Here is a 16497-nt window from a genome sequence, read left to right on the forward strand (position 1 = left end):
TTCCACAGACTCAGAAGGTAGACAGCACTGCTGCCCAGAGAAGCTTCACTCTGGGTCCTGGCATTACTTGTGGCCATGAATAAGGAGCCTTGAGTCACCATCTCCCTGCCTCCACCTTGCTTAACCTCCCTACCCTCATACCAGCGGCTAGCCTGTCAGGCTTTAGTAAGTAAAGCAAGTCTTGATTATTCCATTGGAAAAGATAAGAAATCACTCCAATGTCTTGAAACCTGGAGCAGGGAACAGGTCTAGGCCCAGACAGATTCCATTTTGCACACCACTGCGCCCAGAACACCCTTGCACTGCAGACCTAACTGCAAACAGCCCTGACTATCCCTCCTCCAAAGTTCTTTTCCCAGGTAGTTAGATTTGGAGCTGAATCACAGCCTCTGGGGACTTCCTAGGACACTGAGTAGGGAGCACTGTGTCCCAAAATAAAAGGAGTAAAGTGCAATTCAAGCTAATGGAGAACACTCGGGGCAGTACCAGTGTTGCCCAGATACCACCGCTGTCTCCGTTCAGTGCTGGTGACTGGGTGCCATCCAGAGCAGAGGCCAGGAAACTCCTAAGTAAAATCAAACTGCAGAGTATAATGATTTATCCATTGGGAAATACCAGGGATTCATTTTGGTCACCTGTGCAGGAACAACAAAGAAAAATGGCCCTAAATTAGGAAGGGGCACACAACATAACTCAGCTGCACAACTAAGTTAAGACCACGGGGGTCCTTGGCCTCTGTTAGGGGTCCTGGAGCTACCAGAGGGTCTTCTCTACCTCTTTGCTCAGAGAGCAGGGTCTGGTCTACATGAAAGGTATACCCACATTTTCTTCATAAAATTCTCCCAAAAACCATTTGAAAAAGCAACCATAAAAGAAACCACCTTTTTCCACTGGGGAAAAAAACATAACTAGAGGTACGTTCCTCACCAAAGCCAGTACCAGAAAAGAGAAAGGACACGGGGTACCTGGGCTCTCACTCACTGTGCTGCCCTGAGGGATCCCCTCCTTCGGGGCTCATCCTGTCACCTATGAATGGGGGCAGCGGTGCCTGCTCCCCCTTACAGGAGCCCGTGGCCACAGTGGATGGGAAACCTGCTGAGAGAGCCGGCGAGCTCAGACAAACACATCTGTTACTTTCTGCAATCACACATGTGAGTCTCGCAGGGCAGTGACCTAGGGACAGTGGCATACATTCCCATCCTGCAGGACCAGCACCGGAGTGGGGGGGCCTTTACGGGGTGGGGGGGGGTACGACTCTGTCCAACTGACCTCCAATCCCCAAGTGTTCTTACCACATAGCCTGCATTTGTCCTTTTTTGGGGCCATTTCTCCTTGTTGTTCCTACACTGATGACCGAAATTAATCCCTGGCATTTCCCAACAGCTAAATCATCATAATCAAACTCTGCAGCTGCCAGATCTGCTGACTCAAACCCCCGATGTATTCATATGATATTTGCCGGGTAATTACAGAATAGAGGTAATTATATTCATGACTCCATTACTTTCATAATTCCAGAGACCCAGAATCGCCAAAAAAAAAAAAAAAAAAAAAAAATATTTCTCCCAGGACCCAGAGAAGAAATTCCTTCAATAACAACCCTAACCCACCTATTACTCTGTTTATCCTCTCGTATCACTCCCTCTGCAAACTTTGCCACTTAGCGGCCACTGCTCCTAAAGGCAGAGAGGAGAGAGAAGAAACAAGGGCTGACACTTAATGCTCAGCTAGGACCGAAAAGGCTTTGGGTTGTCGAAACCAATGTGTGTTAGTTGGAGCAGTACTAGCTGTTGTACTAGTGAAGCCCTAAATGCCCATGAGTCCCCTGGGGCTTCACACAGTGAACAGGTATTCTCCACGCACATCCCAGCCCAGGTCTGGAGGTTCCCACCAGGCACCTGTCCCTTGCTCACGTGGGGCTCCTGGCTCCTTCGAGCTCAGGGCTCTGCCCACTCCACGTCCTCACAGGCTTCTCCCCTCGGCCGACTCGTGCAAAGACTTTTCAATGCTTTGGCTCAGACATGACACTCATGGGTTCCACTCACATTCCTATTTGCAGCAGCTCATCCCGGGGCCATTGTGGAGGTGTCACCTAAAGGCAGGGGTGTTGGTGGGAACAGCCTCCCTGGGTCAGCCAATCCCAGCGACAGTGCCGTGCTCTCGTGGGGAGCTCACACCCTTGGAGGCGAGCTGACCATTTCTGCCGACAGGATCGCTCTGACGGCATGAGTGAGCATCCAGGGTACCTATTCCGCAATGGTGAGCCAGGTGACAAGGCTTTGGTCACGGGTCAAAGGGCAGCGGGACAGCCACTGAGCCAGACAGAACTGGAGAAGCAGGCAGGCTGCAATGGCAGAACTCAGGAGTCAGGATGCAGTCAAGTTCCAGAGATGGCACCTGGACGGCTGCCCTTGGGGACCTTGTTCAAGGCTGGTGGCAGCAAAGGAGGCCCAGTAGCAGAGACACTTGAGTGCATAGCTGAGACTTGTCCTCTGGGGCCTGGAGAGCCACAGGAGGGGCCCTGCCGCTGCCTGCATTTGGAGTGGATTCCCCAGGACCCAACCTGTGGTTGGTGGCCTCAGTGACCCTGTCTGTGAGCAACTTTGGTGGGGCGGTGCACCAGAATGAAGCGAGCACCAGCAATGAGGCCAGACGAAGGAAGCTCACCACAAGGGGCCCACTCGAAGCAGCTCACTCACATCAGAAAGGCCCATAAGACCCGAATCCGTGCCTAGTGCAAACATGTGGCATTCTCAAAGGAATTTTTTCCTGTTTTTAAAACTCCAACCTCATGGCTATCCTGTATTTCCCATTCTGCATTTTCCACTTCAGCAGTTTTCTTTTTGTTTGTTCCAGAAAAGAGACAGAATTAACTTTTACTGGGCTTTTTACCCTTGAAAGCCTCTACAACGACACAGAGATTTTCCCCAGAACTGCTTTTGTGGCCAGTCAGAGCACCCCACAAGTGGGGCATCCAGGGGCAGCACCCCACCTTAGCTCCCAAAAGCTGAGTGCGAGCACATCCCCCAGGCAGAGCCCTCCCAGGGAGAGCCAGAAGGCAGGGCACAATGTCTAGGTCAAGAATAAGCATCTTCCAACTGAGATGCCATCCTCTAAGACATAGTTCACCCGTGAAACTCCTGGGATTTCCAAAATACCAGTGGAAAACCTGGTTTGTCTAGCATCACAATTTCTGGTTCAAAATGCACTATATGGAAGCATATATTAGCAACCAATAAAAAAGAACAGGTCTAGGGGCCCCTGAGTGGCTCAGTGGGTTAAGTCTTTGACTCAGGTCATGATCTCAGTGTCCTGGGATCGAGTCCTGCATTGAGCTCTCTGCTCAGCGGGGAGCCTGCTTCCTCCTCTCTCTCTGCCTGCCTCTCTGCCTACTTGTGATCTCTGTCAAATAAATAAGAAGGGAATGGACCTTTCACTGCCCTCAGTTCTCTGGCACCTCCTCTGTGTGCAACCTGTCTATGCACTTCCCTTACACCCGCCGCATCAGGAGCTCCAGCTCCTACCACTTCAGCCCTCTGGAGCCCCGCTGAGCTGAGCACACAGGTCAGAGGCATCACCTCCCATGCAGAAATGTGGAAGCCTCAGCCTTCCTGTCGCACCTCTGTTTCAACAGCCCCATGAGTTTGGTTCTCAGTCCATGGTATACGACGGCAGCTGGTTAGGAAGGACACAGGAATTACCACAACAGACAGGTAGGAATATCCATAGCAATGAGCGGTGAACAGACAGAAAATCCAGAAACAGGTGAAAATCGCAGTCAGCTGGGCGGACAGGTGAGGCCTGAGCAGAGAGCCCGAGGCTCTGCAGGAGCTGGAGGGTCTTAGAGGGGAGGTCCGACCTGAATGGGTAGGCGAGAGCAATCCGGCCCAGCAAAAGTACAAAAGGAGCCCGTCTTTGTGTTTGGAGGAAAAGGCAGAGGAAAGAGGTAAGGGTGGGAGAAGGCACGCTGAAGGCAAGGCATGGAAGAGAAGCCGAATTCTAGAATCCGGAGACAACATGCCCAAGTGGTCTATGTCGAGGATGAGTGTGGGAGCCTGTGCTCGCGAGACAGGGTAGCAGTCCTCTATGGAGGACAGAGATGATGAGGACGGCTCTGGGAGCTGCAGCTGACACTGAGATCTGGAAGGGCATGGGTAGCATGGTGCTCCCGCGTCCGCGCCCTGATGGTAGGCCAGTCGGACAGCTAGCCAGGGCTAGCTCTGAGGCTCCTGCCTCCCAGCCCCCATGCCGCCTCTTCCTCCCCCCACCCTCACCCCCACCCCACGGAGTTTCCAGCACCCATCCTTGCCCTCTGCAGGAGTCCGCAGGATCTCCCTTCACCCTAAGCTCCCCCAGCAAGCTGGCCTCAACCAGTTAGCCTGGACAGAAGCAGGCAGTAGGGCGCCTGGCCGGCTGACGAGTTGGGAAGCTTCGTTAATCATGCTTTCAGAGCACTTTGCAATGCAGAGATGAAAGACGTCTGAGGAGAGCAAAGTACAGCCATTACAATCTCCATCTTCCTAATTGAGGAAAATGAGGTTATTTCCAGATCCTCTGTGATGCAATGGCAAATGTGCTTGATCGGCCCAAACTACAGCTTCTCCCCCCGCAGCTTCTCGAGGCCAGACAGTGGCTCGCGGTGAGGAGAGCACCCAGCTACTGGGCTCCAGGTTGGGACCCCGCCACATGGGCGTGGCCCCAGTGGCCCGGCATCTCTCCCGAGGCCTCAGCCCCAAGAAGGGCAGCCTCGACAAAACATCAAAGTAGGGCGCCTTCGTGCGGCATGAAGTCCTCCTCTGCACTGAGTAATTGGAACAAAACGACCCAGGTAGTCTTGCTGTAACATCAAAGCTGCATATAATAACCTCACAGATGAATTCAAGAGTGAATACATTCACAGCCACTGCTCAAGTTTGAAGTATGCCATGATTTTTTTCAGCTTTGGAACTGAGCAGGGAGAAAAAGAAAAATCACCAGCCATAGCTTTCTTTGTTAACCAACTGCCTCCCCTTTCAGGCTGCAATGAAAGGTGTGGGCTTACAGCCTTTAAGTAATAAGTCAGTCAGTCTAGGAATGATGAGGTGGATGGGAAGAACAAGAATGAGAATCATAGAGGGGCTCTGGGGAGAGACCCTGAGAGTAAAAGATGAAACACTGTGGTTAATGTGTAGGTGCACAAACGAAACCCTGGCCCACTGGGGAGGCCACCAGTGCAGGGGAGGCTGAGTGCAGCGCTGGGAGCCACTGATCAGAACATCCAAGATGGCTCAACCATCCAGATCACAGTGGAAAGGTTGGTCATCCTCTGCTGCTTTCAAGGAATGGCTCCCTTGACTTAGGCTAGAACGCTAGAGGCGAGCATATATTTGTAAGTAGCAGCTACCAAAAGAGAGGAATCCAAAACCAGTAGCAGAGCTAATATGGAGCTTTCCAAAAGCCAGTCATTGGCCTCCCATTCTGGGACGGATCTCAGAGGTCACAGTTAATGTGACCCAAGGATAAGATTGGGATCATGATCTCTTACGCTCCCCATGTCCTCCATGCTATTTATTATGCTCCACAAATAAGTGAAACCATATGATAATTGACTCTCTCTGCTTGACTTATTTCACTCAGCATAATCTCTTCCAGTCCTGTCCATGTTGCTACAAAAGTTGGGTATTCATCCTTTCTGACGGAGGCATAATATTCCATCGTGTATATGGACCACATTTTCCTGATCCATTCGTCCGTTGAAAGGCATCTTGGTTCTTTCCATAGTTTGGCGACCATGGCCATTGCTGCTATAAACATTGGGGTACTATGGACTCTGAAAAACAATCTGAGGGGTTTGAAGTGGCAGGGGGGTTGGAGGTTGGGTACCAGGTGGTGGGTATTGTAGAGGGCACGGATTGCATGGAGCACTGGGTGTGGTGGAAAAATAATGAATACTGTTATGCTGAAAATAAATTAATTAATTAAAAAAAAATAAAAAAGATTGGGACCATGAGGTGTACTGTGGCTAGTGTCTACAAAATAGCATCTGTGAGATAATAGAAAATACACGGGTCTGTGGGCAACTTGTCCCTGGCACAGAGCTTCTAAAACTCTTGTAATCCCCTGGGTGATAGGAATGTTTTTGGTTCTAATAAGGCAACTCTGGGTGGGCTTCTGGATCAGGGCTGGTTACCAGGCAGACCAACCCATGATTGGAAACCTGCGATTTTCAGCCCCATTGTCCATTCTCCTGAAAAAGGAGAAATAATAGTAATGGAGCTATGATCAATTTTGCCTGTATAATGAAGCCTCCATAAAATTGCACAAGTACAGGCTGGTTCAAAGAGCTCCCAGATTGGTGAAGACGCAGAGATTTGGGGAGAGTGGTGCACATTGCCCTGTGCATCTCTTCCTTCTGGCTGTTCCTGAGCTATATCCTTTCATAATGAAACATGCTTGAGTAAGTAAAATGTTTCTCTGAGTTCTGTGAGCCACTCTAGCAAATTAGTTAAACCCAAGAAGGGAGTTTCAGTCAGAAGCACAGATAAGATAACAACCTGGACTTAAAATTGGCGTCTGATCGAGGGCTGGGGGGCCAGGCTTATAGGACTGAACCCTTAACCTATGGGACCTGATGCTACCTCCAAGTGGACAGTGTTAGAATTAAGCTGAATTACAGGACCCCCAGCTGGTGTCAGAGATTTGCTTCTTATGGGGAAAACACCCACAGCATCAGAATTTTTCGGAATTGGAATGTTAACATCATTTGGAACACAATGCAAACAAAACTTTAGAACATCTTCTGTCTCCGGGCTGTGCCACAGGATGTCTGCGGCTCTCTGCAGCAGCCGCTCCCTGTGCCACTCCCTCTTCCTCCAGCCTAACCACGTGCCCGGGAGCTATCGTCCCTCGTTGATCTTAACCCCCTGCCCGCCCCCCATAACCACACATGGCTATTTTTGTAACTGTCACACTGTAGGATTACATGCCAAATTAACACATTATTTATTCCACCCATTTCACAGCTGAGAAAACAAGTGACCTAATAATATGACCAGCATCTTCAGTAAGAGAATGGATGGATGGCACATGACAGCCAGAAAAAGTGATAGCTTCCTCCTTTTCAAAAGCCAAGAGGCCCTTAGGTCATTATCACCCTCACGCCAACTCTGGGAAGCAGCTCTCTGGAAACCCTCATCTGCTGGCTAAGCATGCCAAGTATTGAATGACCCACCGAGCTCACACCTTGCAGGGCTGCTGCCTGTTCCTGAAACTCATTAGTCCCCATTTAGCTTACAGCCCAGGAGCACACTTGCCCACCATTACGAGTTGAATTCTGTCCCCACAAAAGATGTTGGAGTTCTAACCCCTGGCACTTGTAAATGTGATCTTCTTCGGAATTAGGGTCTTTGCAGATGATCAAGGAAGATGAGGTCATTGGGTGGCTCCAATCCAGTATGGGTATGGGAATGGGAATTCCCCCTTATGAAATGGGGAACTGTGGACACAGAGACAGACAGAAACACCAGGAGAACGCCATGTGCAAGGGAAGTCAGAGATGGGGTGAAGTGTCCACAAGCCAAGGAAGGCCAGAGGTTGCCAGCAACCCACTGGAAGCGAGGACAGAGTCAAAGAACAGACTCGCACCCCCACTGCCCTCAGAAGGAACCAAGCCTGCCAACACCTTGATCAGAGCAGGGAGAGGGCAGATTCCTGGCATTTCAGCTGCCCAGTCTGCGCTACTTCATTGGGGCTGCCCCGGAAAACAAGTGCACTTCAACCCTTTCGCTCTGACTGCTCATGTTGATGCCTTCCCCTATGCCTCCAGCCCAGGGCAGAGTCAGAAGGAAAGTGAAAGCACCAAAGGGTTCAGTCTCCCTAATTTGCCTCCCTTATACTGAAATGGATAAGAGTGGGATGGTTTCTGGAGACTCCCACATCTGCCCACTAAGTCCAGGCCCTGCCCACCCTATACACACACACACACACACCCCCTCCCCCCAGGCACCCCAGCAGAGTCAAAGGGCCTGGGCCAAGTGTGGCACACTGGGCAGAAGACAGAATGTCCAAAGGAGACTCTCCTGTTACCCGAAGCCTACACCTTCTGCTCTGCCTGCCACCAGCCCTTTTCTTGTATCAGAAAGGTCACAGCCCGAGGCCCAGCCCAGCCCCCCAGGCGGGCTCACACTTCTCCACCCCAGACCCTGGAATTCACATCAGGGTGCCCTTGCCTGCCTCATCAAGGTGAGAAACTGCTGTTCAGTGACAAGGCTGACCACACCCCCCAGAGCAAGAAGTCTTTCAGTGCTTGGCATTAGGTGACCCTAGAAGGTACTGACTTCCCTGTCCTCTGTCCCTCAGAGGGCCCCTGCTCCTTCATTAGAAAATTTCACTGTTTCCCACCCACTGCTTTACAGAAATCCAGTCACTTTTATAACCACAACTGTGCCTTCTCTGTACACTCAAACTTAGACGATAAGTCTCCTTCTGCTCCCCTCTGTTCTGGTTCCTCATCTTCACCAGGTGACACAGACACCCTGTGATGTCCTGTCAGCTCCCAGTGAGGCTCAGGAAGGACATCAGATAAAGGAACAGTCATGTCAGGTGTGCGGGAGTTTTGCACAAGCATGGGCTTGGAGCCCACCAGCCCTGATCCCACTAGCTTGGCGCCTGCACAGGGGGTTCTGGTCCCAGGGGCTGCTTCCCTCTGTCCCAAGTCTCTTCTAACAGCCCCTCCAGGGTCCTTGGGGCAGGAGGCTGGCAAGTTAAAGTCACAGGAAAAAGAACTGACCTTGGATACCAAGTTATCACTCAGAAAACAATCATACCAGATGATTTCTATGAAAGCCCCTACCTCATCCTAATTCTGGCCAAAACATTCTGGTTTAGAATTTTAATTTTTGCTTACATTTTGTGACTTACTATGAATAACAGGGCCTTACTGATGTGATTTTGTGTCACCGTTATTTTTCCTATAAGGGGTGATTTTTTAAAAGCTTGTCAGTTTGGTAGGATTACATCCTACATAAACCAGAGTGACATTTTTTCCTACTAATACATATCTGATTTTACAACGTACTTAATAGAAATTCCTGTATAGCCCACTCCTCTTCTGCAAAGCGAGTTTCAGAGTTTAATTTGTTTTCTGATCAGTCAGTTCCTGTCCCCTGCACATGGTAGGGAGGGGTCAGCACTCACACACACATCGTTTAAATGAATTATATGCAGGAACAAATGACAAAAAAGCCCCTCTATCAGATGAAGTATTTGGAGATTTTTCAGCATCTCTAGGGCACTCTAAGACTCTCCTGGTTACCTCTGAAATGCTCAGGATTTGGGAGGGATTAGAAGAAACTTGAGGATCTCTAAGAATGCAAGAAAACAATTAATGACTTGGAAAATAGGACTCCTAAAGTAGGTTAGGAGTATGGCCATAGAGTCTTAATAAGAGGCAGTTGAAAAGACAGGGAGACTTTAAGGAGCCTTTGAGTCTAGCATGATATCATCCACATCTAATCTACTTTTTCATTCTTTTATTACTAAAATAAAACAATTGCCTCTTCCCCTTGATTTCTACTCAATGGCCCCATACCCACCTCTGTCTGCTTAGTGTTCATCAGATCTGAGAGATTGGTCTTTGGCAGCTTCTCAGAGTTTCCCTGTCTTAATGGCCAAACCACTATAGAAATGGGAGGAGGGGCAGCGCAGGGGAGCAGGACCAGGGAGCAAGGTAATCAACATCCACCCACCCACCACTCAATCCATGCTTCTGCATTTCCAGCCAGTACCTGCAAAGGGCCCTGCTTTATCTGTAGTGAATCCTACATCTTCCCCATTGCAAACCCTGCAGCCAGACTTAGAGATCACTGCTCTCTCCTCACGCCCCATCATATGCACTATGTCTGCCCCTCCGTGTGGTTACCTCTACCTAGATATCCTTCCCCTTCATCCAGACATACAAGCATCTCCATCAACAACTTCCTATGGACCCAGCCTCTTTTCGGGCCCGAAGGAGGAACCCTTCCTCTAAGTGCTTGCCTAGTATTGCCATAGATTGTTCCTAAAGCATTAGGCTCATGCAGAAATTTATATTTTTATATAGACATACTTTATCCTCACAACTCAACTGGAAGCTTCCCAGAAGTCCATGCACAGGACACATAATTAATATTCAATAAATATTTGCTTATGCGAAGGACTGTAGCCAAGCAGTCCCTATTGGTCTCAACAGTGGAGTAGGGGAGTTGAAAGAGGACACCTGCGGGTGACATAAGAACAGCTTTAATGCCTTACTACGCATCTACTTCTGTTTCATCGTACTTATTCTGCATTATGACGGATGTTCCAGTATTCCTGAGAAGCACCTAACACAAGAACACAGAGGAGGACAGCACAGATCACCTCTGCCTACACACTGAGCTCCTCACCAGGTTCTAAAGGTACAACAGCGGTCCAGATGTCACTCCCACCAACACGTCACAGCTCCCTTCACCTGTATGCCGGAGACACAGGCTTGTCTCACCTGCTCTTTCTCATGCTTCCCACTGAGCTGCCTTGGGGCTTAGCCCTTCAATCTCTGGAGCTTTAGACCACCATCCATCTCTCTTTCTTGGGTTCTCTACTCTGGCTGCATGGGCCCCACCTCCAGATGGATGAGACTGATCTAGCTGGAGCCCAGACATTAGCAGTTTTGAAAAGCCCTGCCTGTTCCTGCCCATTAAAACCCGCTGCACCGCGGACCTCCACAGTGAGATGAGAGGATGAAAGGATTCTACCAAAGATGTTTCGGCTACTGAGCGGAATGACAATGTAGTGGTGGTACGATTTAAATGAGATAAAATATGGTTTTCCTAAAATTCAAGAGAAATCATAAGGTCTTTGCAGGAGACGCTCTTACGAGCGCACCCCAGCTCCTAGCCTAGCATCCCGGTGTCAGGTCAGCCCACCCTGTCTTCTGAAAGACAGCCTCAGCCCTCCAGCTTTTGACCCTCCCCACACTTCACCCCAAAGGTTGGCTTTAGCTTTCATCTCCCTTCTGCTCACCAGGGCAAGCCTGGAGACACTGTTCTTTCCAGGATCTGGCATATTCAATCCAGAAAAACCCTATGGGCACTTTTAGCAAGTAATTCCAGGGAAAAGACTCTCCATGTTCACTTCATGGAAACCCAGAGGAAGCTGCGGCACCTTGTGGTACTTGCAATATTCTCAATCATACACAAGCATGTGTGCGTGCACACACACACACACACACACCCTCTTCCCAAATATATACAATAATTCTCAGATACAGGATTTAGCACAACCTGAAACTACCGTCGGAAGAGAAACATTTTTCTAAAGACTACGTCATCTATAAAGGGTTTTTTTCCTGAGCACCATGAAAATCCCTGAACATTATTACACAGAATAGCTACTGGTCTTCTGTCCACTTCCAGACCACATGCAGGGGTCCACCAATGCATCAGTAACGACTGATAAAACAAAATCAAGTGGCCCTGAGGGTCACATTCATGTACCCAGAGGCCCTGAGAACATTGGCTTATCAATCCCAGCTACACGGTAGAATCACTTTGGCGGGGGGGCGGGGCTTTGAAAAGCCATCTATGTCTGAACCTAACCCAGGTCAATTCAATGAGCAGCTCTGGAGAGGAGGCCCAGGCATGGCTGAGAACCATAGTTGCAAACTTTACTTTGAAAGTAAAGTTTTCCTTACCTTACAACAGAAATTCTTAGGCACGGAGCTTATCTCCTGGTCTCCATTAACAGAATGGGGGAACAGATGAGGCTTATTGTGGGTTCCCTCCCCTATCAAGTATTAAGCAATCCTCTGAAGAAAGGGTCAGAAATCGAATTGCTTGTACTCCCAGATTCACAAAGAGGATAAAGATGCAGCCATGTAATGGGCCGAACCGTGTCCCCCCAAAATTTATATGTTGATGCCCTTATCCCAAGTACCTCAGAATGTGACTCTATTTGGAGATAGGATTTTTAAAAAGGCAATTACATTAAAATGAGATCATTAAAGTGGGCCCTAATCTACTATGACTGGTGTCCTCGCAGGAGGAAATCTGGTCACAGACACACACAAAGGGAAGACCATGGGAAGGCACACGGAGGAGATGGCTATCTACAAGCTTAAGGAGAGAGGTCTCAGACACCTTGATCTCGGGCTTCCAGCCTCCAGAATAGTAAAGAAAAAAAATCATTTATGTAGTTGAAGCCACTCAGTGTGTGGTACTTGGCTATGGCAGCCTGAGCAGAGGAATACGGCCCCTTTCTTCGAAAATCTAGCAGCAAGAATCTGAGACCCCCAAGATGATTCACAACAAGTTAATGGTCCTGACTCTAGGAGGCTTGGAGACTTTTTCCAGAGCGAAAAGCACATAGATAGCTCTTTTTCTGTCAGGAACACTTTTGTTGGAGTCTCACTAGAGGAGAAACACACACACACACACACACACACACACACAACTGTGTTTTAAGAGCCCCCAGGTCACTTACATCCCCGGGGGCCTGAGAACACTAACTCTGTCCCCATAGAGCCTTTGGGTTCCCTCAGAGAGCCGGCTGTCCCTGCACCTTGATCTGGTGGAGGACCGTGTTCCCTGCCTGGCAGAGCCAGCCCCCTTACTCTCCGGAGCCTTTCCCATTCAGATTGTATTCTGAAGCTCCCCATGTGGGGTGTGAAATGCATGAATGCTCTCAAAAGAGCGTCTTTATCCCAGAGCCTGAGACTGTGACAAAGAGGGCATCTTCACCTGTGAATGAGCTTGATTTTTTCAGCTGCCACTGCTGGCTTCTCCAACAGAAGAACCGGCCTCTCTACAAATGGCGTCTCCAGAAGCAGTAGCAACATTCTGTAGCTAATAGCAGGCCAAGGCCATTGCTGCTACTGCTGGTTTTGGGTTTTGGGGGGGGGGGGGTTGCTTTGTTTTGTTTTGTTTTTGCCAGGAAATGTTTTCTTTTAGCAGGCAACTTGAAAAATGCCCTTCCAAAGAACTGAGTTGTCAGTATAAATGCCTAAATGAACCTTTATTAGAACTATAAAAAAAAAGGCGACTTAACATGTAATTGGACCATTCTTCATGCTTAAACACACTGTTAAAATCATGTCAATAGCTAAGTTAGAAACCCACAGTAAAAGGCAAACATTTTATCTGCAAGCTCCATTTTATAACCTGGTAAGATGAGACCACATGCATCTCTGTGTATTTCAAAAGATGATGGAGAGAAATTTGCCCAGGTACCTCTACGCCACTTGATTTTTTTTCCTCTCAGATTTACTGAAATTGGCTAATGGAAAGCCACCTGAACAGGATCCTTGCACAAATGCTTGCTGTGAGCAGGATGGAGAGATGTGCTTGAGTCCCCCACACCCCAGTATGGCTCCATTTCCATTCCCTTCCTAATCCTAATGCTCATAGAACTGTTTATTATCAACCAGTTTATAGATCTCTAGTTAATATTTGCTCAGGGCTTATGTTGATTTCTCAATACATGCAATTTTCTGGTTTCATCTTTATCTTTAAGGATTAGATTGGATCGAGCCGCCTTGTAGTAATTTAGTTTTTATCTTATGCCTTACAGTTTTATGTTCTTGTAATAGCACTTGCTTTTCCTTTTTTATTTAATTAAATATATCTTATTTCACAACTACAGCATTTTTGTTTTCAGTTTATTTATTTAACAGCTGGCAGGGTGCTGGTGTTTTGTAGAGGGAACCACGCTGGGTATTTTTAGAAATTCAGAAGTTGGGGAATGCACCAGCTGAGAAGATGCAAGAAAAATCTGAACTTGGGACATGAATGCTTAGAGATTAAACTTGGATTGCTTTGGTTGCCTGATGGAGCTCCATAGATTAAGTCCTTAAAACAAAACAGAAACAAAAACAAACAGACAACAACAACAAAGTATATTTAAAAGTATGCTCAAGAAAGATGTTCCAAGGCTCTATCTTTGCCCTTTCACAGAACAGCTGGCTCTGTGCACAAGCTCAGTCAGTGAGGGAATACCAGGCATTGCAACCGCCTTAGAATTGCCTCCACATCATCCGCAAAAGGTGCTGTAGATTTGTAAGGCTTTCCAGTTATCTGTGGCCCCTGTCACCAGTTCTATTCAACGGTCCTGTGGACACAAAATCTGGATCCGTACAAGTCATGAAGAGGTGTACGAGTACAGGTACCTCCGATAATAAGACGACTGAGGCACATGACCTTCTTCCAATATGGACCTATGGGATTCAATATACAGTGGGGTCCACAGCCCTCCCTTCCACTTGCTGACCCCACGAGGTCCCTTTCAGGGGACCTGAAAGCTCTTGAAGCAAGAGCTTGAAGCAACAGCAACAGCTTCACCAAAGGGGGGTTAAAGCAAGTCCACTGAGATAGCTGAGGCATAAATTTTAATTGGGGCTCAGATTTGGGGTCAGGAAAAGCTTGCACAACCCTGAGTGATCCCTCCTTAAATTTTGTGCTCCAGGGCTCCACGTCCTCCCCTCCTGGACTCGCTTTAGCCCTGTGGTCCGCTCTTGAATTATTATTATTATTATTATTTTTACCATCTGAACAAAAGCAACAATTTATTGGTAATGGCAATGAATGGGACATTGACAGTTTCTGGCAAGAATCAAGCAATTATCCAGGAGCTATGGATCTGACTACAATATGGTCTTCCAGTGTCTTCTGTACCTTACTGGCTTTTCCCTTTTTTGCCAACTACTCATTTGAAGTCATCCATATTTATTGCCTGGACTAGAGTACCAATAAAAGTGAAGTATGAAATTCTCCTTGTTTCTTCTTCACCTTGATTGGACTGAATAAATAACAGTTGTACTGTTAACATTCTGAAACTTAACATAACAAAGTGGGACAATGCCATCTTCTTCAATATCATCTTCTGTTAGTTCCAGAGCTTGAGCTGGTCCACTTCTTTCTGTTTCTCCAAAATCCACAGGATAGACTGATAAAAATGTTTACATACTTAGGACCCTGACCATTATCTGGCCCTTGAAATCTCATTGAATAAAGCATAACCGGTTGATTAAATGACACAGTAATAAGCAGCTGCTCATCACAATCAGATTCCAAGAAGGTCATATCTTTTCGTAAAGAGTTGTCAGATCCATGCTCATCACTTTCATTAAGACATTCACAGACAGCTTTGTTAAGAAAAGGCATTAAATCCATATAGCCTTTTGGCATACCTGTGTCCTCATTGTTCCCAGGGTCATTTTCTAAGTGCTGCTTCATTTTTTTCTTTTAGTCCAACAGCATCTGCTCCTTGATATTGATTCATTTTCACTTTGTTTAGAAAAAACAAAAATGTAGCTATTGCAGCCACTGACACACACAAGGCCCCAGGTAGGAAGCCACTGCAGGTCCTCAAGCTTCTGGTTGCACCTGTACCCGGGACCATTTCGAACTATGCACCAAATGCCTGCCCTCCATCCTGACCCTCTACTCTGTGGTCTTTCCCTGCGAAGCACCATCATTCTTTCAGGCTCCCAGTTAGAAAACCCTTGGAAGGTTCGCCAGCCTTTCCCATTCATCCCACTGGGCCAGGAAATCTTGCTGACTCTTCTCTTCTGTGCTCTCTCTTTCTTTCTAGAGCCTCAGCTCCTGCTTTAAATCAGACTCACATCATCTTACAGCTCATTGTACCAGACTCCTAAACAGCTCGGTGCCTGCAGGCCTACCCACCTCTGGCCCATCCTCCACACACGTGCTTTTCAAAGCATAGTCCCTGGACCAGTGGCATCAATATCACCTGGAAACCTGATAAAAATGCAAATTTTCAGACTCCATCCCAGAACCACTGAATCAGAAACTCTGGAGGTGGGATCCAGGAACTATAGTTTGAATCTGCCTTCATGATGCATACCAATGTTTAAGAATCATGCCTCTTGAGTACATAGATTAAGCTAAAATCTATGCTGCTTTCTGACTTAAAAATCCTTCAGTGCCCCCCCTGAAGATGAAAGTCAAATTCATTGTCCTGGCTCTTCAGGTACTTTGCAATATGTCACCATTCTATTGCACATCACTCACTGTCCTGTTAGCCATAACTCAAAGTCCAGCCAAGCTGCCATCCAGACTAACCCCCTGAGAATGGACAGCATTCTCTTTAGTCACCTCCTGTTTGCTAGGAATAACATCCATGTGTCCAATATCCATATTATTCTGTTGAAAGCATGCCTACACCAGTGCTCAGAATCCTGGGGATAAATTAACCATACAGGAGCAGTGGGCATTGCTGGGATTGGAAGGAAATTACCATGTGCCGAGTGCCTGCCACTGGCCAACCCTGTTGTTGACTAACTCCCCTATTATGTCTCACTGAATACTCATCAAAAGAATCCTATGGGGACCCCTGGGTGGCTCAGTTGGTTGGACGACTGCCTTCGGCTCAGGTCATGATCCTGGAGTCCCGGGATCAAGTCCCGCATCGGGCTCTCAGCTCCATGGGGAGTCTGCTTCTCCCTCTGACCTTCTCCTTGCTCATGCTCTCTCTCACTGTCTCTCT

General features: G+C 47.9%; 1 pseudogene; it reads right to left on the reverse strand.

Annotated features, from left to right (window-relative positions):
• Positions 1-14694: 14694 nt before the first annotated feature.
• LOC132022298 (thioredoxin-like protein 1) lies at positions 14695-15390 on the reverse strand (annotated as a pseudogene).
• Between the last annotated feature and the right edge of the window lie 1107 nt (positions 15391-16497).

Source organism: Mustela nigripes, chromosome 7, assembly GCF_022355385.1.
Source record: "Mustela nigripes isolate SB6536 chromosome 7, MUSNIG.SB6536, whole genome shotgun sequence".
Taxonomy (NCBI): domain Eukaryota; kingdom Metazoa; phylum Chordata; class Mammalia; order Carnivora; family Mustelidae; genus Mustela; species Mustela nigripes.